The sequence below is a fragment of the Rousettus aegyptiacus genome, unplaced genomic scaffold, assembly GCF_014176215.1.
Source record: "Rousettus aegyptiacus isolate mRouAeg1 unplaced genomic scaffold, mRouAeg1.p scaffold_m13_p_7, whole genome shotgun sequence".
NCBI lineage: Eukaryota > Metazoa > Chordata > Mammalia > Chiroptera > Pteropodidae > Rousettus > Rousettus aegyptiacus.
In genome coordinates, this window is record NW_023416310.1 from 99,367,908 (window position 1) to 99,391,610 (window position 23,703).

General features: G+C 43.9%; 1 protein-coding gene and 1 pseudogene across 3 annotated transcripts in view; one reads left to right on the forward strand and one right to left on the reverse strand.

Moving 5' to 3' along the window:
* SPOCK1 (SPARC (osteonectin), cwcv and kazal like domains proteoglycan 1) overlaps positions 1–23,703 on the forward strand; it is a 451,375-nt gene that overhangs the window by 239,186 nt on the left and 188,486 nt on the right. The gene's annotated exons all lie outside the window — the stretch shown is intronic.
* LOC118605969 lies at positions 17,560–17,678 on the reverse strand (annotated as a pseudogene).

Sequence of the window (23,703 nt, forward strand, 5' to 3'; positions counted from 1 at the left end):
GACGTTAGCAGGATGGTGTGCAGCCTGCTGGCGACCTCATTCCCAAAAGCCCACCTTTCTTCAGAGCCCAGCCATGATCTGCATGTCCTTGTTGGGTTGCGGCCTCAGGCCATCCCCACAATCCAAGTTCCAGGAGCCTGGCGAGGCTGCCTCCATGGGAAGATGCCTGCCTGCAGCCATTCTCGATGCTTCTTGGGGGCTGGTCCCTGGTTTCATCAGGGCTGGACTCCCTTTGGCTCTGAGCTTTTCAAAGGTGGCTTTTATATCCGTGTCTCTTTTTCTCAGTTCTCGAGCTCATCTCCTGTGTCGCCATCCTTTAGCTCAATGGTTCTGAAAATGTGGTCCTTGGACCGGCACCTCAGACTTGCAGATTCTTGAATTATCCCGCCTCAGACATACTGAATCACAACATCTCTGAGGACAGGACCCAGAAACCTGTGCATTAACAAGCCTTTCAAGCGATTCTGGTGCACGCTCAATCTGGGAACCCCAGCTTTGGGGTGCCAGTGTATATGCTGACGTCGTGCTCCATGGCTTAGCGTCAAACAAGCATGTGGAAGATCTAAGGTTGTGTCTGAGTATGGATATACCTGTCTGAACCATTTAGGGAAGGTTCTGCATAGGGAAGTAACTCCAGGGAGCACCTGGGTAGGGACCAAGTTCATACCTATTAGTATCTAATAGTGGTGTTGATAACGGCTAATTGAGCATGTACTATATGCCAGTCACTCTGGCTACGATTGTGTGTGTTACCTCACAATACCCTCTGTGAGGTAGTTACTTTTACTATCGCCATTTTATAATGAGTAAAAGTAAGGTTATAGCAGTTAAGGAGCTCACTCAAGATCACCTAAATAGAAAGTGGCGGTAATGGCACCTGTGCAGAGGTCTGTACTGTCTCCAAAGCCCATACTCTTGCCAGTTGCAGTGTAACCCACCTCTTGCTCTGCTGACCTCCCCGAATTCCTGGGGATGGTGGCTTTCAAAAGTGCCTGGGTTTCCTGTGCGTGGCTCTTGGGCAGGCTTGGTTGATGTGTTTCAATGTAGAGCCTTGTGAAGGCATCGAGGTATGTCATCTCTCCAAGTGTAACTTTAGAAGCACAACCAAGAACCAGGAAAATGAAGTGAACTGTTTTACACTTAAAATACACTGTGTGTGAACAAAGACCTATTAAATTGGGCTGGGCCCGTGCTTGCTCCATTAACATAGCTAAACTGCAGGCCGTGGCTGGTTAAGTGTCTTCCTAGGTTGTGGCAGCAGCCTGCAAGAAGGACAAGGGTCTCGTGCTGTCTGCACATCTGTCTCTGGAGTTTACTGTTGTTATTAAACAGGCAGCAGTAACGGCTTTATTTAAGGAGAAAAAAACCCTGGGCTAAGATTTAGAAGCCTTTATGAGGGCATGTGTGTGAGGTTACTGTTTATTTGGCTCAGCAGAGAGAGACAGTTTCCAAAACTCCCCTTGCTGCCTCCAGGGTGATCAGTGAGGCTTTTTCAGATTTCATGCTGGCTCTTAAATCTGTAGATAGGCGGCTGCTTTGGATCCCAGGTCTGAACTGGACTTTTGATTTTACACAAGCTTCCTCTCCCAGCTAACATTCTTTAAGGATTTCTGTTTGGCTATTTCCTCCTCATGGGCCACAGTTTTGCAGTTTGCTTCTTGACAGCATGTCACTTACTCCAGGGAAGAGTCTGCACAGTAAGTCACATATTCCCATATATCTTGCCTACGTGGTCCTCAGTCCTCTGCCCACTGATTGTCTCGCCATTTTCCAGATTTGTATTGGAGACATCTAGAAGTGGACTGCATTTCTCTGATTTCTCTTTCCCAATTAGCTGGTAGCCAGGTTCCAATAATATATTAAGTCAAGAGCTTTTCTTGTTAATTTCCCCATAGAAAAGCTGTGGCAAAGCTACAGGGAGGCTGAACTTGGCATAGCAACAGTGCTGAGCTATGCCGTTCTTCCTTTCAAATCATCAGCTGCTCCCTTGGAGGGTAACTTTGTTTGGCATCTATAAAGATGTAGGAGTGTTATAGGAAGTTGGAAACTTTGTGCAGTATTAGTTAAGGGGAAATATATCTGGAGTAAACTTGCTGAAATGATTCTTGAAATTTCTCTTATTACCCAATAGGTGAGTGTGCTAAGGTGGTCTGACTTGTTCAGATTCAACTGTTGCATAAAACTCACTTTAGTACCTTGTGAACTGATGCCCATGGGTGTGCTTATGCTCACGAGCTCTGTGTCATTGTTCAGCTGCACCCCAGCGGACATTCGGAGCTCTGGCAGGAGTTCATCTTTTTGTTCAGACCATACCTTGTCGGTACAACCTTACATATTCAAGCAATTCTTTGAATTTTTAGTGCATTATTTCTTTGCTTATTATTTTATACATATGTGATAAAGTGAGAACAATGATGTTGAAGCTCAGGACTCATAAAGGTGGCGATAACATGGGGAGTCAGTAAGCAGACCCCAGATTGAAACTCATTCATCTCAAATACACAGACATTGGAGTTAAGATGGTCAACTGAGTATTCAGTTGTGAGGAAAGAGAAAATTAAAGGACATGTATGAATTGCTGAAAACATGTCATCAAAGACGGTGTTTAAAAGTGGCATCTTTAGGAATTTCATGACGTTTTTCAATCCACGGGAACAGACAGCCCAACCCAACCCCATAATATATAGATCTGTTGTTTGACTGTCGTACTTTTTACTTCTCCCATAATATAGCATATTATGGACTGTATAATAGAGTTCTCCTGGGTTATAGTGCTGCCATTTTAATTTGTCATCAGAATTTCATTTTTTTGCATATTGGTGCCCCAGATCTCATTAGCAGCCACAACTGGGAGACAAATTTAGGGATTAATCAATAGAAATGGTGGTTCCCTCCTATTCTCATCCTCTGTCCCTTCCTGGCCAGTGTTTACTTCTCCCAGCTTTATTTTTCTCCATAGCACTTATGCTTAATAAACTATACATTTCATTTGTTGCTTTTTGTCTGTCTGCTGCCCTTAGAACATTAGCTCCATGACGGTAAGAATTTTTCTGTATTCATTGCTCTAGACCAGTGTTTCTCAACTTTCTTTTCATGTCTACTCTAAGGAGACATTTTAGACATATTTTTGCTAATCGCTCCCTCTGTGAAATTTTAATACCACGAATATATCAAAAATCTGTTCATGTACTATATGTATATCTATGCTTTATACACAAAAAGAGGAAGAATTTTTCCTCCATCAAAAACCACTTTTCACCCCTCGAGGAGCAGCGTTGCCCCCACCTTGAGAATCCACACTCTAGACCTGACGCCAACCAGGGTACCCAGAGCACAACAGGTGCTCAACAATAATTTCCAAGTGTCTGTTTCTAAAACTTTATAGTAGTTTTGTTTTGTTTTCATTTGTTTGTTTTTACAGTAGAAGTCAAACAAAGTAGAAGCCTAATCACTGGACAGCTATGTGAAGGGGGTACTTCCTACAGTTGCATTGAGTCCTTGCTCTTCTTTTTGATCATCCAGGGGAGGGAATGCTTTAATCGAGGGGCTTGTTTGACCCTATAGACAATTACCCTTGATGGTCAATGCATAAATAGAAAGGCAATGCAGAAATTTATTAAATGCTCTTATTAGCTACTGGCATTAGCCTTTGTTCCCACTTAAGCTGTGGCACTGAGACTGACTTATTTGGTGACAGAGTCCCCTGACAGCATTTTGCTGGGTCCCAGTGGTGGCCTTACTTAGAGGTTTCCTCATGTACTCCAGAGTGGGGGTGGGAACCGCATAGAGGCATTTCAACAAATCTTCTGAGTGTGCTCAGAATTCACTCAGGCACTTTGCATGTCTTCAGGTCACTTGATAATCTGCAGCTTCTCTGTCCTCTGTCCTGATGACTATGTATAGGGCATGATAAAAGCCAGTTGTTTTATTGCATTAAATAAAACAAGATAACTGGAAGCTTCATGCCGTCCTATGTGAAGGGTATAGTAATAGAAGCAAGGCAATTTGTGTGTGTCCTTTAAAAAGATGCCAGACCAGGAGACCCTCTCAGACTGGAGTCCTATGAAGGCTCTCCCTTCGTGCAGAATAACCCAGTGCCTGAAGCCTTATGCAGGGGTAGATGCTGCTTTCCTTGAGGTGCCTTGGGGGAAATAACTGGTTGTATGCATTCCCAGAAAGGCAAGCATTCATTCATCATTTTAGGTAGCCTTGTTTTTTCATAGGAATCATTCAGATGCTAATTTTCTTGGGAGATATGATTGACATTCACACTTTTATACCAACTATTACAAAAAAATATGAATATTCATGTCAAGAAAATGAATTTAATTACAGTCTAAGCAGGTATTGTAATGAATAGTTCTGATAGCTTGACCCTGTTGGCTATGATAATATTATGTTAAATTCCTAAATTTGGGATCTATTGTTATCTTAGTCGTTGACTGAAAGTAAAAAGACTTTAAATTTTTAATTTTCTTTATTGGGGCAGATTTCTTGAAATGAGAACTAAGTATGTTATAAAATCCTGCCTTGTAATTCTCATTTTAGTGGGGTTTGGGTTTTTGTTATGTCTTCTGGAGCTTTATCACAACAAGATGCACCTGCAAGTTTCTGATATTGGCCTGGACTTCTAGAACATGAAGCCATATACTCTTCTTAGTAACCATGGCACACCTTGGAAATATGACAGATTCAGTCCCAGACCACCTCAATAAAGCAAATATTTGCAATAAAGCGATCTTGAGCAACTCATATTTTTTAGTTTCTCAGTGTAAAGTTATGTTTCCACCATACTGTAATCTGTTGTGTAAAATAGCATTATTTGGAAAAGAAAAGTGCACATACCTTAATTAAAAACACTTTATTGCTAAAAAATGCTACCCGTCATCTGAGCCTGTTGCAGAAGTGCTGCCCGTGGGCTTGTGTGATGTGGCATCGCCACAAACATTGAGTGTGTAAAAGGATGCCATCTCTGTGAAGCACAATAAGACGATATAAGCCTGTATAGATGAATGGTCGTTTTCCTGAGGATGGACAGAAGTTAGTGATATTTTTATTGAAAGGTGTTGAAATCAGACATTTAAAACCGAAATTTCCAAGGCAACAGGCTATTTGGAGGAAACGTATGGTGAGTCCTTTTCGTAATTCAATTCCTCTTCCTACATATTTCCAGATAGATATTTGGGATTTATATCCCAATTTTTCTTCAAGTGGGGAATGCTTGTCTAAACAGATGTGTTTCTGTTGGCTGTGTTTCTATGACTGCTGCTTTACTGTAGTGGGGTGTCAATTTAAGTGAGTCATTTAAAAAGACATTAATTGCAAAAATGCTTTGAAAATATAGATATTAAATCATATATATGAATAATAAACTTGAATTTCATTTGGATGATACAGTCTTGTACTCTGGAACTGTCTCAGATGTCCGAGGGTTCAGTACGAAGACCAGCAATGTTCACTTATTCATTCACTTCCTCATGCATTTGCTAAGTGCCTGTTGTATGCTGGTTTCTCTGCAAGGTGCTGGGGAGGCAGAGATGAATAAGACTCAGTTCTGGCCTTCAGTGTCCTCACAGTAAAGTAGAGACTGTCATCTAGTTTAACAGTTACACTAGGAGGCATGGAGTTCACTCTGATTAGAAGACTAGATTTAGGCGTCAGACCTGGGTGACCTTGGCCAAATGACATATCTTCTTTGACTTAGTTTTCATCTTTAAAGTGGGGTTAAAATTTTTATCAACCTCACAGGGTTCCTTGAGGATTAAGTCATTTAAATCTTAACATGCAAAGTACTGTGCCTGGCACCTGGTAATGCTCAGCAGATGGTGATCCATCCAGTAGATGCACAGGCAGGTGTTATAATGAGTGACTCAGAAAGCATCCAGGGACATGCCACCAGGCAGGGCAACTCAAGTGAAAGAGTCACTTACATGCCCATAGAAAAAATAGAAAAGCCATTTCCTTTACCAAAATAGTGCTTTTGGGGAATGGGGAATTGTGAGTATGGGATGTGTAGGACATGATTTTGAAGTTGTTTGATTTTGTTCTTTACTACTTTGCCTTTGCATCATTTTTCTGCCTCCTGCCCCCAATATTAGCTCTTACTGCTTTGCCTAGGGTCAGGAGATGCAGGTGACCCCACTAGAGGAGGACCTGGTATTCAGACTCTTCCAGAATCTGCTGCTGAGGCAGACAGAAGGCTGGCTGTTTTGCCCCAGGCTGAGATTCTAGAACAAGGGAGTCTTGCATTCTGTGGCTCTTATAGGTTCACTGTTTTTAGTGGCTTCTTCAGGACCTGCTCACTTTTAGGAGGCAAAGCAACTCAAAACACAGGGTGAGGACCTTGTAAAATCAACATGCCTCTCCAGGAAAAAGCTATACTAGGTTATCTTCTAGATCAGTGGTCCCCAACATTTTTAGTATCAGGGACTGGTGCTCCTATGAGAATTAAATGCCTGATGATCTAGGTAGAGCCAACGCAGTGATGATAGTGCTGGGAACAGTTAAAAATACAGATGAAGCTTTTTTCTTGCTCACCTCCTACTGTGTGGCCCGGTTCTTAACAGGCCATGGATTGGTACCAGTCCATGCCCCTGGGGTTAGGCACCCCTCTTCTAGAAAGGGAGCTCATCTAAGGCTGAGACCTCAGCTTTCTAAGCACCTAACACAAGGCCCCATGATTGATAGATATTTGTTGAATGAATGAATGAATGGATGGATGAATGAATAAATGAATACTTTGATCATGACGAGGTATAGAATGTTAAGTAGAGGTACTGTGCATTATTGTTTTTTCGCATGTGTATTTTCTGGTAATAAGGTATATATTCTTATGGAATTTGACCTGGGATTTTGTTTGGCAGTATTTTGAGGTTCTATTCATTTGGAGAACAAAAGGTAAGATTCTTAATTGGTGTAATTTTACCTTCATGAATTTAAAAATGAGATTCCTGGAATAATGAGTTCCCTTTTTAGAAAGAAACTTATTTGCAGTAATGCCAATTACTGGATCATGACCCCGCCTCGTCTGGAGACACGTGACTCTCCTCAGGGCAGACCGTTAAGTTCAGGTATACTCTTTCGTTTTCCATCTGTCCACACCCAGTCAGCTCTACTTCTCACAAGTAAGGGTTATTATTTAATGAGAGGACCTTTGAGACGCCTGCTGCCAGAACGCTGCTTGCTTACCACTCTGCAAATAATTCTGGATGAGTGATTTTTATACTCTTAGCATCATTATTCCTTTTCACACAAAGAACACAGTGTATTTGTATAAACAGGCCACTGGAGAAACGGATAGGGCGATGATAGCATTTCCTGGCTGCAAATTTGACAGTAGTCATCTATTTGGAGATATTCCAGGTGAGCTTCTGGGGAAGAAAGCTTTGTATCAAATAGATCTCTTCTGATGTATCTCCTTAAGATCCCCCCACCCTGGGTTTGCAAAAAAAGCAATGCCTTGGAGAGAACCCTGAATTTCCCTACTGCCCCATTTCTGCCCCTTGGAGCCAGCCTGGGCACCGCTTTCTTACCGAGGATCTTCCATATCTCCATGCCTGCCTCCGCCCAGATGCCCGGCCACTGGCTACCTATTCCTGGCTTTTGGTGGTGCTGTCTGGGCTCCCCTACCCCACTTCTGGTGAGATACCCGATGAGAAGGAACTCCCCCTGGGCAGGTCTGTGACCACTCAAGCTGTATGCTTCGAGGTTAAGGGACAGAGTCCGGCTAGTTCCTGCAGAACTCGATTCTCGGGGCTCGCTTCTGCTGTGTCTGGGAATGAGATGGATGGCTCTTCCTTTTGTCGTCACTGAGTCACATAACTAGTCAAAAAAGAAAGAAGAAAATCTAGTCTCTCTAGAAGGAGTTAAATAAGTAGTGTCATTGTTCTTTCATTTAATTCATGGGTTTTCTGCGATTTCTAGTTCAAATATTTGTTAGCTTGAAAAGAAGTTTATTTGTCAGCTTGACAAAGTACTCATTTCAATCAGAAGTAAGCAGAAATGCTGTTCCGTAGTGGGCCTTAGCTGGATGACTTATAATATCTGAGAACCACGTGTCAGGGCTAGACTTGGGACACGCTCCTTCTGGAACTTGATGATGTGGTCATCTGGGGTATTATCTCTTCTACTGTTTTTCTCAAGTCTGTTAGAAAAGACCCTCTCCTTTGCATAGGGAAATCTCACCATCAGCCTGCTAGACTGGAGTCAAGAGATGAAGTCGCTAGTTCCAGTGTGCACGAACAAGCTGTGTTAGCTTAAACATATCCCATCCCTCTGATAGGATTTAGTTTTCCCAGGCAAAGATGAAAACAAAAGATCTGGTCAGTTAGAAATGGATCTGTGGTCATAAGTCAGTTGGGAAAATTTCTGCGTTTGATTAGCCGTGTCTGCCGCAGGGAAGGCAAGGCTGAGTGGTGTCATCCCCGAGCCAGGTAATGTCAGAGCCCCTTCCGATGTTCTCTACCTCTGTAGTAATGTCAGAACGGTGAGTCTTTGCGAGTGAGATGGCACAGCACAGAGGATGGGCGTGACACTGGAGCCATACAGCCTGATTTCCATCCCAGCTCTGCTGCTTATTCGTTATGATAACCTAGGGTAAGTTACTTATCTGCTCTAAGCTGCAGTTTCCTCATTGGCAAAAGGAGAATGCAATAGTTCTTATCTAATAAGAGAGTTACAAGGATTGAGTCAGGCATGTGTAAGTGCCTTCCATAGCAGGCGATTAATAAAATGTGATCGAGCTATTGTTACTAATGTAAGAAGTATGGTTAGTACTTCCCTCAGTAACAGGGGCCTACTGCCAGGCATTCTTTGTTTCTAAACCTCAGGATTTGCCCACATTATGTCACAACTACAGAGGTGTCACAGCCAACCTTGGAAGGGAAATCCCGCCTTTACAGTCATGGAATGTGTAAGCTGGGAGGAGTCGCAGAGGCAATGTTTTTCAGATGGGAGCATAAACCTGAGGCCCCTGGGGTGGGGCGAAGGTCTTGCCCGAGGTCACTCAGTGAAGCGGAGGCAAAGTGGGCTCTGTCCTCAAACTCTAGCAGGTACTTGTCCTCTGTCTCTCACAGTCGATAGCCCCTTCAGGAAGAGGAGGAGACACCTCTGTGTGTTGGGTGCTCACGCATTACTCTTATAACTGCTGGCTTCAGGAGCAACTTACAGGGAAGCCAAGTGCTGCTTTGTAGTTGTTGGAAGCCTGGTTATTTATTCATCATGTTGGAGAGGAGCCTCTAGTACCAGAAAGAAATGCTTCCATCAGCTGAGTTTTGTTTTCTTCGTTGGTTCATCTGGATTCCCTGCGGCTTCGCACAGGCCTCCCTGTCTTTTCTCTTTCTCAGTGTCAAGTCTCAAGTCTCCATGCCTTTCTGTGGAGTGACACCTTCGGGACCTTGGTTCCTAACCTAGCTGCCACTCTCTGGACTCCCTTAAACCTCTAAATTCCTGCCCGATGCCTATTTTAAAAACATACATCTGACCACGTCATGCCTCTGCTTAAAACTTGGCTCCTCGTGGCCTCCTGCAACACCCCTGCCCTCAACACAGCTCTACCAGGCTGTGTTCTCCAGGCTCCGGTTCTTGCCCCTGCCTTCCTCTCCCCTGGGAGTGCTTTGCCCCACTGCTTTCATTGCGATTTCCCATTTATCCTGAAAGACAGCCCACATGTCACCTCTGTTAAGTCTTCCCCAGCGATGGCTTTACAAACCACCCCGACACCTGGCCACTCCAGGCAAAATTAGGTGGGGTTTTGGTTTCCTCTACTCTCCACTCTCATTTCATACTTAGAAAAACAAAACAAACAACAACAAAAACCATATTGCACAATCCTTAAAGGAAATAATGCTATATTATACAATTTTTTATCCACTATCATTTGTATAGTAGCTTTCCTGGAGCAAGTGTTTGATAAAAGTTTGAACATCTAACTGAATGAACTATAATAGCTACTGCTGGGTCATCTATAAATATCTCACCTGAGCATCTTGAGATACTTGTGTGGTTACATCAATTAGGGTCTCATCAGAGAGCTGAGAAAACTAAGGCCAGAGATTACAATAAATTTACCAGAAGGCACAGAAATAAGAGATGGAGTAAGGATTTGAATGCGGGATGTGAGATTTCAGATTCTTTACCCTTATTTTATGGTGAGTGAGAGTCACAAATGTTATCCAGTCTTTGTTCAAGGTGGTCTTCACCTGGATTTGTATCATCCATTCTCCTCACCTGTTCGATGCCCCATTCTCCTGCCCTGGATTGCTTTCTGCTCACCACTGACTCCGGGACTCATTGGATAGGGAGTATTTTGTGATGAGTCATCTTTTCATTGTACATTTCAGTGTACCACCTGGGTTGCTGAAAGGGACCATATTTTGAATTTGAATGTGGACTGAGCCCCTGCTCTGACACCTTTTGGCTTTGGGCCAGCTGCTCACCTCTTTAAACTTCAGTTCTAGCTCTAGAACAGGGAGTTGTGTGTTCCCAGGAACTTGTTGCTAGCCTAGTGTCTGGGGGTTTACCTCTAAAACGAACCCTCATGCATCAGATCAGAAATGTGCAGGCACCCTAAAGAGTCTTGTGGGCTTCTAGGTCTACAAAATTTGATATCCCACAGCCTTCTACAGTTTTCCTTCACAAATACCCCATGATAGAGGAACATGAACCATATTGCTGGGAGTCGCCTGAAGCAGCCTTCCACAAACCTTAAATTTCTTTGAAGTCTTAGGTTTCATCTTAAAAAATTCATACACATTTTGAATTCTATTCCTTAATACACTCTGTATTTATTTTGGTATGAAAATGTGTAAAATTTCCACCTATTAAAATTTACATTCTGAGAAGGTGCTCTCATCACAGCTGGTCTAATTTTGATGGCACACTGGCTATGGTGGTGCTCTGGAGTTCTCTCTGGTCCCCGAGAGCTTGGTCGATGTGAAGCTTCTCTTGGCGAGTGGAGGGAGTCTGGTTCAGGGGGCCGACAGAGCACGGTTCTCCCGCGACTGGCTCAGAGGCCTGACTTTGGTGGTGGTTGAGGTCACCAAGGGGATGAGGCTGCTAGGAGACAGACAGTTCACCTGTTTGCCCAGGAGGGAACCAGGTTTTTGATGATCATTGGAAAAATCTGTTTTTTATAAGTCCTAGATGAAAAGGCCTATGGAAAGCCTGATTCTTGGCACATAATGTATGTTCAAAGACGTTTTCTTTCATTGATATTAGAGACCCTGCCATCCATTCCTTTCCCCCTCCCCCCCCCCCCGCCCACTGCCTCTGCTCATATTTATGCAGTACCTTCAGTGGGCAAGGCTTTATCTTTCATTTGCATGAGCCATAGTGCTCGTTAATGCTCAGTACATGGTATTCCTTTGGTCTGCACCTAATTAAGGAATAAATATTTATTTTTTCCCTGGGAATGGAAACATCGAGTTTGTGTGTGTGTGTGTGTGTGTGTGTGTGTTGTGTGTGTGTTGGAATGGAATATTTCTACCACAAAATAATCATGATTGAATGTGCTGTGAAATTGCCTCACATCTTTCTTATTTAGATACTCAGTTCCTTCAAAATTCAGCTCAAGGACAGTTTCCTCCTCAGGTCCCACACTAATCTCTCCCTCCACCGCCATTCACCGTTATCTCTTGTGTCCTGAAACCTGCACTTGGTGTTCGAGGCATTGTTTCTGTTTATCTTTTTATGCCTTTGTCTTATTATTCATCCTAATTGGTTTGAGGGTACAGACCACAGGAATATTCATTCATTGATTGAACATTCATTCAGTCTTTGAGCATTTTGTTGTCTCCGAGTGGTTGCAATGTGCCAAGAGTGTGCTAGGCTTTGGGAAAATAATGGTCAACTAGAGAGACATGATCCCTTCTTTCTGAATGATGTAACCATTTCCCTGGTACGGGCACTTTTAGTCCTCTGGAGGTGACATAATTTTCTGGTATCTGACTGGTTCTGATTGTACTCAGGTGGAAGTACCGGAGAAGGGCTCTGGGTTTGATTCAGATGAGCTGGGGCTGGAATTCTGGCTCCACCACTTACCCGCTCGGTGACCCTGGCCAGCTTATCCTCCTCTCTGAGCTTGAGTTTTCTCCTTTGTAAAATAGGAATAAAAATAACCCCTTTTTCATAGGTTGGGGAGATTGAGATAATACACTGCCTGGTTAAAAGCAGTAAATAATAGGAATTTGTTAACTGTTTACATGAGTTAGAAACAATTGCACTCCTATTGGGATAGATTCTGGGTAGATGCCATGCTAAGTGCTGGGCCAGGTGTGTACATGGCAACAGAGCTCCTGCTCTTAAAGACTTCTTCTAGCAGTTTTCTTTGGTCTAAGTTTCCTAGTGCTGGTATAAATTGAATGCAGACATGAACGAATGCATATTATGTATTATAATATGTAATAAATATGTGGCCCTTTTTGCAACATGTTCTGTTAATACTGTTGCTTTAAGAGTAGAATGACTTAAAATGATAGGACCGGGATAACATTTGCATCTGGGACCCCGCTGCATCCGGCAGCATCTCGAGTCCGGAGGAAGATCATTATCGTCGCAGTAATCACCAGTCTCCCAGCTGTGTGTGTCACACCCTCCCCTTGGAGCCTCACTTGAACTCCAGAAAGCAGGTACTGCTATCCCACTTCACAGATGGGGGGCCAGGGACCCATCAAGATTACTCAGCGGGGGACTAGAACTGGGTTTTCTGATTCCTAAAATGATCCCCTCTTGAATGTGGTGCTTAGGGACTCAGGGTTTAGAGTCAGACACCAGCCTTGTCACCCACTTGTGTGATATATCTTTAGGTTTAGTTTTCTCTTCTATAAAATGGGAAATAGCATCTACTTGACAGAGGTTTGATGGAGGTGAAATGAGAGAATGTCACTGCTCTGCACAGGGCTTGGCTCAAAAGTCTGTGAATGTGAGCGGTAGGCAGTGGGGTTGTCAGTACAGCCATATGAAGAATCCGGGGCCACCTGGGTGTGAAGCCTGTTTCTGCAACTTGTTGAGTGACCTCAGGTTAGTTAGTTATCCTCACCAAGACTTGGCGTCCCCGGGAGTAAAACGAGACAGCAAAACGAGCAGCATGGCTCAGGATGGGTTAGTCATCAGTGTGGTGGTGATGCTGCCAATGGGTTAGCATTGCCTCTCCAGTCTCTTCTGCTTATCAAGAATGGAACCCATGACTGTGCGCCTCAGACTCATGCCTTTTGTGATCTCTGGCTGCCACCTTGGCTGGTTCTTAGCTTCCTGAAGGTCAGGTGTAGAGGCCGCTGTGGTGAATTGAAACCTGGACTCATTGCCTTGACCTCCCCAGACCTGGCTCAGCACCTGCCTCCCAGATGGCAGCAACCAGAGTGTGGCAGGTCAGAGGCAGAGCCCTGGACTGTGGGTGCGTCCCCGCACCCAGCCCTTTCTTCCTTCGATAGACAGGGCAGTGTCCTGGCCACCCCAGCTGGGCATTGTTATCTCTGTGCACGGAGCTAGGACTCTGACCTTGTCTACTGCAGAGAGACTCGGAAGCAGGGGAAGCAAATCAGGCAACACACAAAATACACGCTCAGGAGATTTTGGAAATGCAGCCCAGCAGAACTAAGACTCCTTGCCTCTGGCCCAGGCTTCTAGTCATGGGCTAAACAGGTAACCACATGGGCCAAGGTAACTCACCTGACCAAGAGGAGACCATTAATTAGGCCCACGCAAGCCAATTCAGGCCAAGGTTGATGACAGAGATTCCTGCCACCTGATCTGCCACTGATGCATCCACAGTGCCTGGCACAGTGTTCAGTGTATATTTATTGAGTGAAGGAAATTAATCTTGAAAGGACTGCAGTTTGAACAGGGTGCTGAGAAATCACACCATCATCATCATGTTAGCTGAAATGCATGGCATCTTTATTATATGCCAGGCACCATGCCAACACTTTCTGGGAATTGTCATTGACTCTTAGCAACACCCCTAGTGGAGTAGGTGCCGTTAGTCCCCTCATTTTACACGTGTGGGACCCGAACCTTGGATATTTAGTAACTTGCTCAAGGTCACACAGCTGAGTAGTTGCTGAGGTGGAAAGCTGAGATGTATTTAACTTTGAAGATATTGCTCTTAACTATTATGCTAAATGCAACCCAGGGCCATGGGGGCTCAAGTGTGGTTATAGTCCCCTACCTCTTTGGGCCTCAGTTTCCTCATCTTTAAGAAATAGCACCAGAGTGGGGGCTTGGAAGTTCCCTTCCAGAGCTGTCATGCACAGTCCCCTTTCTCTGTGCATAGGGCTAAACCCTACCTCAAGCTCATCTCCCTGCTGCTAGAGGTGAGAACTGTGCCTCCACATTGCTTGGGCTCATTGGTGAGAAGCATAGCTAACCGGCTGTGGACAGATTGCTAAGGGAGAATGAATAGCCTGAGAAGTGAGCCCACAAATTCCAGCCACGTCCTGCAGGCCAAGCTTATTGGCGGTTCTAGGTCTAGATGTCTCTGTTCCCTAAAAAGGCATAAATATGGACTGGGGTCATAGAAATCAGAAGATGAATGCCATCACATGGAAACCTGGGCAAACCTTCCCTCCACCCCAGCTGTTGCTGGATGCCTTGCCTGTTGGTTGTCTTATCTAGACCATGAAAGCTCTGGGACTCACGATGATGGCTTATTGTGTAAAGGTTTAATGTACCTCTCCAGATGGCCCTAGTCCCAGGCTGGGTGCCCAACCTGGATTATAATGTCTTTTATTCCATGTTCTCTTCCGTAACTCCCTGAATTAATAAACAGAGTTGCTGGGAGGCTCTAAAGAACATGATGACATGACTCTTAAACAAAACTGATCATTTGAAAGCATTTCAGAAACAAGTGTATGTGGTTCAGTCTTAATTCTCTGAAGACCAAGATGTGTTACTGCTTCAAGAGTCCCCTAGTTAGTTTACTCCAGCGGTCCCCAATCTTTTTGGCACCAGGGACCAGTGCTTCTAGTGCCTGATGGTCTGAGGTGGAGCTGAGACGGTGATGCTAGCACTGGGAAGTGGCTGCAAATAGAGATGACACTGCGCTGTCTCACCTGCTGCTCACCTCCTGCTGTGCGGTCCAGTTCCTAAGAGGCCATGGACTGGTACGAGTCTCTAGTCCAGGGATTGGGGATGCCTGGGTTGCTCAGTTTTAGCCTGGGAAGTAACAGAAAGCTGGGCGCTCTCTTCTGTATATAATCCCATTTTCAGTGTTTCTTTGAGGTGAGCTCATATAAAACTTGGCACAGTTTCTTCTGTCTGGTGTGTATGTGTGCATCTGCACACGTGTCTGTGTGAAAGAAGAGGGGAAATTCACAGAATGTGGAATGAAATTGAAACTCATTTAACTGATTTTGTACAGCAAACATCTCCCATCCCTTTGCTTAATTGTCCCATGTATGACAAGTTGACATTGTCACCCTAAAATTCTATAGAATTGGAGATGCATGGTGATAAATGGCCTACCCTGGATCATATATTTGGTTCCAAGCTCTTTCAGTTCCTGGATTTGTAACAAAAAATCAATATCAAATCTAGTTGCGTTGGCAAATACACAAGTTTGAAAAGGCTGCAGTGGAACATTGAAAGCACTAAAAGTGCTTGAGTCTTAATGCCCCACAACATACAATATGGATTTATTACCTTTAGTGTTTGGAAGAGTTTATATTTCTCTGCATTTCTGGTGGTTTTATATTTGCGTACAAAGTGTACGTATCCTTTAGAACTTGATCCCAGTAACTGTATGCTAATTGTTTTAAATTTTCTACCTTCTAATATAACATAACTTCCCTGGCCATTCTCAGGCAGGAGGGTTGGGTTCTTGTTTCGTATCTGATTTGACTGACACTGGGACTGTATTCTCAGGGGGCCCATAATGGAAGCAAAGCAATATGTGGTTAGTCTGATTCAATCAAACCCAGTGCCTTCTCATCTGTCACACAAGCCACTCTTGCGGTTCTTGGCTCAACAAATTATTATGAAAATGGTTTCACATTTGCTGCCAATGGTAATGTTGCCTGCTTCCAACTTTGGGAAGAATATTTACAGTGTTTCTATCAGTTTGAGTCATATCGGAGCAAAATCAAAGTACCTCTATATCTACTTACGTTTAGAAGCAATTCATTTATAGCGTGCGGGTCATGCAATGCTGGCTCTGATGTGGCCTGGTTATTTAGGGCTTTGGCGGCCTTAATGGCTTTGAATTACCTAATGGAAAATGTATTTTGGAAATAGGAAATAGTAAGCACTCTTTGCAAGTAATTCTTACCGTGGTGTGGGATTTGATATTGAAAGGGAGAAAAAGGTGTTGCCGCCACATCTAGGTGGCTACATATAGAAGTTTTTTTTTTTTTTTAAAGCTGGCTCATCAGGTTGAAGGGAGGAAATAACATTTATTGAGTGCGCTCGTTTGAATTCTCACAACAACCCTAGTGAAACAAGTATTATTATCCCAGGTTCGTGAATGAGGAAGTGGAGGTGGAAGGGTCAGGAAGCTCGCGGACAGATGGTCGCCTATCAGGAAGAAGCGAGGCTGGGCTTCCCACCCTGGCAGAGCTACCTCCGCACCTCACGTTTCTTCCTGCACCCCACAAGTAGAATTCTGTGTAGTTTTATTACTTCTTTTAGGGAAAAAAGAATGGAGTTGTAAAAAGCTGATTTTCTCCCATCTATGAGTATGTGGTCTGGACATTTACCTTTTTTCTTTCTTTTTCTATATTTTCCTTTTTTTTCTTCTTTTTTTTTCTATATTTTCCTTTTCTTTTTTTTTCTATATTTTCCTTTTTCTTTTCTTTTCCTTTTTTATTTTTCTTAAGTTGAATTTATTGAGGTAACATTGGATAATACATTGTGTAAATTTCTGGGTACAACTTTATGATATGGCATTTGTATACTCTGTAGTGTGCTCACCACCTGAGGCCCAGTCTCCTTCTGTCACCATATGTTTGACCCCTTCTACCCTTGTCATCCTCCCTCACCCCCTCTCCTTCTGGTATTTCTTTTAATCCCTCTTAGACTTCATCTCAGTTCCTGGGTTTGTAAGAAAAAGTCAGTATTTATGCATCTGTAAACATGGAGACAATATCCTCAATTCACATGGCCGTCCATATTAGTGATGCCAAGAGAGGACAGAAAGGTTAACGTGGGCAGGTCCGTAGAGCTCCCTCTTCTGTCAGCCACCAGACAGGGTCTTGTAATTGCCAACCCCATTTCTTTTCTTCTTCGTTGTAAATATGGGGAAATGTTTTTCTGGTTGGGAGAGAAGTAACCCAGTCAAAAAGACTAGAGGCAAAGAAAAAAATGACATTTAGAAGTGGGCAAGGGATTTGGGGGAGGGGTGCCTGTGGCAAGGCCAGCTCTTCTGGGGGTGTGAGGGGAATGAGTGGGAAGGGAAGGGATTTTGATGTTGCTGGGGACTGTATGTGTAGATATTTTTTTAGATGTCTTTTAGGGACATTAAAGGATGGAACTCATTTTGTTTTAAGTTAAATGAATAAGCTGTGCTCTGGTTTTATTTTTTATTTTTAAAATTTTATTTATTATCTATTTATTTATCTACTTATTTTATGCCTACAGCACCTGGTCTTCCTAAGTGGTCTCCCATCGAAGTACTAACCAGGCCCAACCCTGCTTAGCTTTCGAGATCAGACAAGATTGGGTACATTCAAGGCAGAATGGCTATAGATGCTGTACTCTGATTTTAAACCTTGTAGGATTTTGGATTCATATGGCATGATAATAATCAAAGATAATGGTCATAATAGTAAATCACAAGTCACAATAGGTGTTTGTGGAATGTATGCTGAGCAGGCCCAGTGCTGAGACCTTGTGTTATCGCAATGAATCCCCAGACACAGGAAGCATCTAGCACAGGGCCCAGCGCAGCTCATGTGCTCAGTAATGTTCATTCCCGATGCCTTTCCTCCGTCCCTCAGTCACAGTGCGGGTTAGCCGCCTTCTCCGCTGCCCCTGCTTCCACTGCAGGCTGTCCTGAACTTGGTGCACTGGTGGCGCTTCCGTTTACCGTGTCACACTGGGCAGGTAGGGACCCCGGCGACCTGTTGTAATATGGAGGTAACAGAGCCAGTCTGTGGTGAAGTGCTCTGATGGTGGCCTGTTCCTCTTTCTCGATAGTTAAAAAGCAGTTTGATCGAAAAGATCATGAAGGAAATTTATGTGCATCTGTAATTCCTTGTTCACCATGCCTAATATGTAATAGTAAATCCAGAGGATGCTCGTGCTTTGGTTCCATTGGAAAGGCTCTCTGCTAGTGAGACTGCTCAGGCCAGCAGGTGCCCTTCTGGTGAATGCGGCATGTCAGCCACCCAAGCAGAATGACAGCTGTGCTGGCCTGTGACAGGCATAGAAGAGATTTGTTGGCAGGCCATTCAGAGTCCCCAAGCTGGATACCAGAAAACCTGGATAAGAGATGGTTCTGAGACCTGAGACTGGATCCAAGGACATCTGTGTCACTTTGGACAAAGCTCTGTGCTTTAAAAATATACATGTGTTCAGGGACAATGTGGCATCTTCTCATATTCCTGAGAGGCTGGTGATTTTGTGGTTTAGCATATGGCTTCTGGGGTCACCTAACTGGGTTCATGTCTGGGCTCTGACACTTATTAGTCATTGTGTCCCTTTGGCAAGTTCTTGAATCTCTGGTTCTCAGTTCCCTCACTCCTAAAATGGGGATTAATTATTTTATCATTTGGGGGCATTTGAGGATTAAATAAAACAACCCAAGTATGTTCCATAAGACATCGTCTAGCATGTAGTTAGTTAAGGCTTAATAAATGTCAGCTATGATAACATTTATGTGAAGCTTCCCTTTATATTAAATGTGCTGGTTGTAACATATTAAAAGCAACTTTAATTTGTGGGATTGTATTAGCAGTTCCTAAATACATCAGTTACTTATAACAGCCCTAAAAAGTAGTTGGTGATACAGGTGACAAAGTAGAGACCCAGAAGGGCAAGTCACTTGCCTCCTGGCTCTCAGCAGGGCCAGGAATTCCACTGAGTGGCTGTCCGGGCTTCTCGCACTCCATTGTGTGCCACTGTAAAATAATTTCCCCTCGCTTGGCTTTTCAGGATAGCAGGGACCCTTACCCATCTCTTGGTGTGCTTGCCAGGCCTGTGCAACTGGGAAGCCCTGAGGGATGGGGCACGTGCAGGTGAACAGTGCAGGCCGTCTGAGAGATGAGTGTAGTTCTGTGCAAGGAGCTGCAAGGGGCTTGACCAGAGCCCTCAGACCACCGTGCTACTCTGTGCCTGTGTTCTCAGGAGCGCCTTCCTGTAACTTAACCTTCAATGTGCTCTGACTTAGAGGTTCCTTTGGGCTTCTTGGAGTCCAGCCAGGTCTGGCAGTCTTAATGAGGACATTCACTGGGTCTTTGACCACCACCAGCAGTTCTCCTGGAGGAACTGAGAAGGATGATACATGCCGAATTTTGCCTTCGAAGTCCTGTGCAGGTGGTGCTAGGGTGATGAGTGTGTTTTCTGGTCAGCCTGCCTGAGTTCTCATCACAGCTTTGCCATCTGTAGAGCATTTGACCTTGGGCATTGTGCACCGATCTCTCTCGGAATCTTAACATTCTCATTCACTCATTGGTGGCACTGAGATTGCCTTTCTCAGGGCTCTAGTGAGGCCTAGGTGAGTTGATGCACGCAGAGTGCATAGAGCCGTGCCAGGCACAAGTGAGCGATCTGCAAAGCTCAGTCAATAGTTTGTTTTTTTCTCTTTCTTAAATGCTCCTCTTCTCGGAGGCTAGCCTAGGACCAACCTGGCCCAGGGACATACTCAGTCTGTGTTTGCTGAGCAAGGGCCAAGTGTTGCTGTGCTTGCAGCAGTGTATGACTTGACTGTGCAGCTTCTCTAAAACTGAGGCCAGGAAGCCAGGGTTCAAGATCTGAGGACACTGGAACACTTGCAGTCGCAGCTGCAGCGAGAGCCACTGGATCCCGAGAGCACGGATCTGCCATCTGCTTTCCTGCCGCCCCACCTGGACAATTCATTGCTGCCAAGGGCTCAACTTTTTAGTCCCAGAGTCATAGAGGTGAAAGCCACTTGCCAGATCATTTCCTGTGAACTGTAGGCTAGTGGGAACCTCACTACTCATGGGGCAGGCAGCTCTTTTGAGACAAGGACATCTTCCTTTCACTGAAATGTATCAACTGCCTGAAAACCTCCCCTCATATGGCTTTTCTCTTTACTCTGAACCATGTAAAGTCCAGCTCTCACTCGACCCCGCGACATTTGAATGATTCATTCTTTCCCAAGTTACTGCTGTGTGCCAGATACTGTCCTCAGTGCAGGCAGCACAGCGGTGAATGAAAGAGGGGTTCCTCCAGTTGCTCTCGTGAAGCCTGCAGTTTAATGTAAAAACAGCACTCAAATGCAGAAAACCGTTGTCAAGAAATGAGCGGGGTACTATGACAGGGAATAAATCATTTTTGGATTCAGGCTTCTCACTTCTTAGAAGGAAATGTTTCAGCTGTATCTTGATGACAAGGAGGATGCCAGCCAAGCAAAGGGCGAGGCAGCCACCTGTTGTGCAGAGAAGATAAACTGCGCTCAGGCCCAGGGGAGGGAACAACCGAGCACGTTACAGGAATAGAGGGAGTGCTCCCGGAGTGTGCTGAGTGAGGGAACAGTGGCAGGGCATGAGATTGCAGGGGCTGGCAGAGGCCTATTTGGAATTTGGACTTTAAAGGCGATATGGAACCATTCAAGGTTTTAAGTAGACAGGTGCAGCTGTTGTATGGGACCTGGATTTGATGGGGCTGGGAAGTGACACAGGATATGAAGTCAGGAGACTAGCTGCAAGGCTGGTTGCTATGAGTAGAGAAGATAATGGCTGGAATTAGAGTGCTGGAAGTATAAATAAAGAGGAGTGGGGAATTCAGGCTATGTTTTAAAGTTAGACTCTGTGGTACAGAGTGACGGGTTGAACAAAGAGAAGAGAGGTAAAATTAAGGATGGCTCTTACGTTTCTACCTTGACCATCTTGACCATGAGGTGGGGGATGGTGCCATGAGTTCGTGACTCCTGAAGACCAATTGATGTGTTTCTCTTTTGTCGGCCTGCTGCCTGGCTTCCCCATCAGAGCTGAGCCATTTCTGGTGGGATAGTGCTTTCTCTCAGACACAGTGTCGGGATGCATGCAGGTCTTTAGGTTTTTTTGGATTGAGTTTTTAAAAAAAAAATCTCTCCTTCTTTGAAAACTGTTTCGCTACTGGCTAGACATTTCTAGTAATATTAAGAATAAATTAAAAAATAATATTAGCATTTAATGTTTGTCAAGCCCGTGTTGAAGACTTTGTAGGCATATCATGAATCGATGCCTCATCAGAAGCCAAGAGCTAGTGGTAATGAGTTCCATTTTACAGAGAAGCACACCAAGGCTTGCGTTAATTAGCTAACTAGCCCAAGGACGCCTAACAAATGCCTAGTGCGAAAGTTGAAATCCAGACCCGTCAGGGTCCAGAGCTTAAGCTCTTACCCACTAGCTAGAGTTATTCCACATGTTGTCAACATTCCATGTTTCGGAAGAATTCTACCTTCCCCCTCCTTTTGGAAGTGGTAGCACATCATTAATCCACATTACTTAAGAGGGATTTTCCATAATGTCCCTCCAATCAGCCTGATTAATTTCTGAAGGAGAGACAGTTATGCAAGAGTGACTCTCTCTGAATCTGCGTAGTTTCTTGTTTACACATGCAACATTAACAGCACCTGATAAATCAAAAAGTTGTAAGCAAGGTAGAGTAAATAATTTTTGTTGACAAATTGGTGAGATACTTTAAATTCATTTAAGCAGCAACATATGCAAAATTCTTAGGGATTAGAGAAACAGAATGATTTTCTCACTTAGCTAAAGCGTGCATTGCCTTTCAGGTAAATATGGTAATGTCATCCTAAGGAAAAAACGGTAAATAGCAGTAATGATAAGGAAATCATATACTGAACATCACTAGTTAGAAGCAGTTCATAGACTTCCCTAGGGAGGGAATGATAAGATGCTCAGAAACAGCCTGAAATCTGTTTATTGCCCTTCTTACTTTAAGAGAATAAGTCTCATGCCTTTACCCTTGCCATCATGATTTTGAGAAATGTTCTAATCCCAAATGGATAGTGATATTTAAGCTATCATTAAAGATACCAAATCTGGCACCACTGTCCCTTCATCATGGGGCTGGGCAATCATTTTTGGGTGGGGGGTCATACAATTGTCCTTTGACCATCAATGGCCAAGCCCAGACAAGTGTTCAAAGTTTATCAGCCATGTCCACAGTGTCAGTTACCAAATTTAGGGCATTATAAGAATGTCATCTGTTAGTTATTTGTTAAACCAAGGTAATCATGAGCCTAAATGAAGTTCCATTAAGGGTGATGTACTCATTAGGCATAAAATGGTTCGAAAAAGCCTAACCATCATCATTTCTTAGAATAACTCAAACCTCCGCTAAGATGGTTGACTTTCACCCTTGTGCAACAAGCAATCAGCATTTAATTAGTCAGGCACTTTGATTTGTTGATTAGAGTGCATCCAAGACGTGAATATGGATGGCGTTCCCCAAGCAACGTGTTCAGAGCAGCCGATGCTTTCCTGAAGCTACTTGTCCAGCGAGTTTCAAAGGCTCACAATGAATATGGATGTTAGTGATTATTTATAGAATAACTCTTGTATTCCATCCTTAGTCTTTACAGAGTTATTTTTGAGTTTACTGCGACCTGATTTTTAAATCCAGGAAAAGAATGCTTTGCTGTTATTTTACTTTTCAGAATCGGAGCTCCTCCAATGAAGGAGACGTCTCAGCCTGTGAACATCTAACTCATTTACAAATAGAGGAAAGGATTTTTGAATTCAAATGAAGTCTCTAAGTGCTGTTCCATACACTTTTTAGTCATTGCTTTTCCTGGAGGCATTGATGTAAGCTGGAAAACACCAAGAAATTGATATGTCGTGTACATTTGTGGACATACACTCTTATGTACATCTACATCAGGAAACATAAAAGCAGGTCTCAGGTGTAGCCAAAACCCAGCTCATCCTGCCCTTTAGCTTTGCTGGTTTGTCATATTGCATGATGCCTTCTGGTTTTCCTTTTTATTTCCATTACAGGAAGAACATTAAAAAAAAAAAAACTTTAATATATGTTAGCAATACATTCACATGACAAGTGTTTTGTTGGGATTATGAGCAACCGGACAACCATACCCTCTCTCATTACTCCTTTCTTAATTTCCCTTTCTACGTTTTGCTGTTCTGTGACCGTGTTGGGATTGGCAGTCATGAGGATTTGCTGTAGCTACAAGAGTCTGGGCTGTCATTAGAGGCTGGGTCATGAGAATGGGATCAGGATGATTTGGGAATGACTGTATCCAGTGACACAGAGCCTCATTCCAGCATATTGTGCCTGGAAGCCCTGCGTGTCCCTGTGCAACAGAGTGTGCAGGCACAGACTGCAACGTACTGGGCCGGGAGCCGAGGCACGGGAGCCACATCTGGGCCCCAGTTGGGTTGAGGGTTTTGTGACCTGCTGTAATGCAGTTTCAATCCATATGTAAGTCACGTGGGTTTTCTCTCTTCATTTTCCCCTCCATGGAATGGAACTGGCTGTATTTCTAACGCAGATTCTTCAGAGCTGAGGGAAAGTTGATGTTATGAAAATAATAACAGTATGAATCATTCACCATAGTCTTTGTCC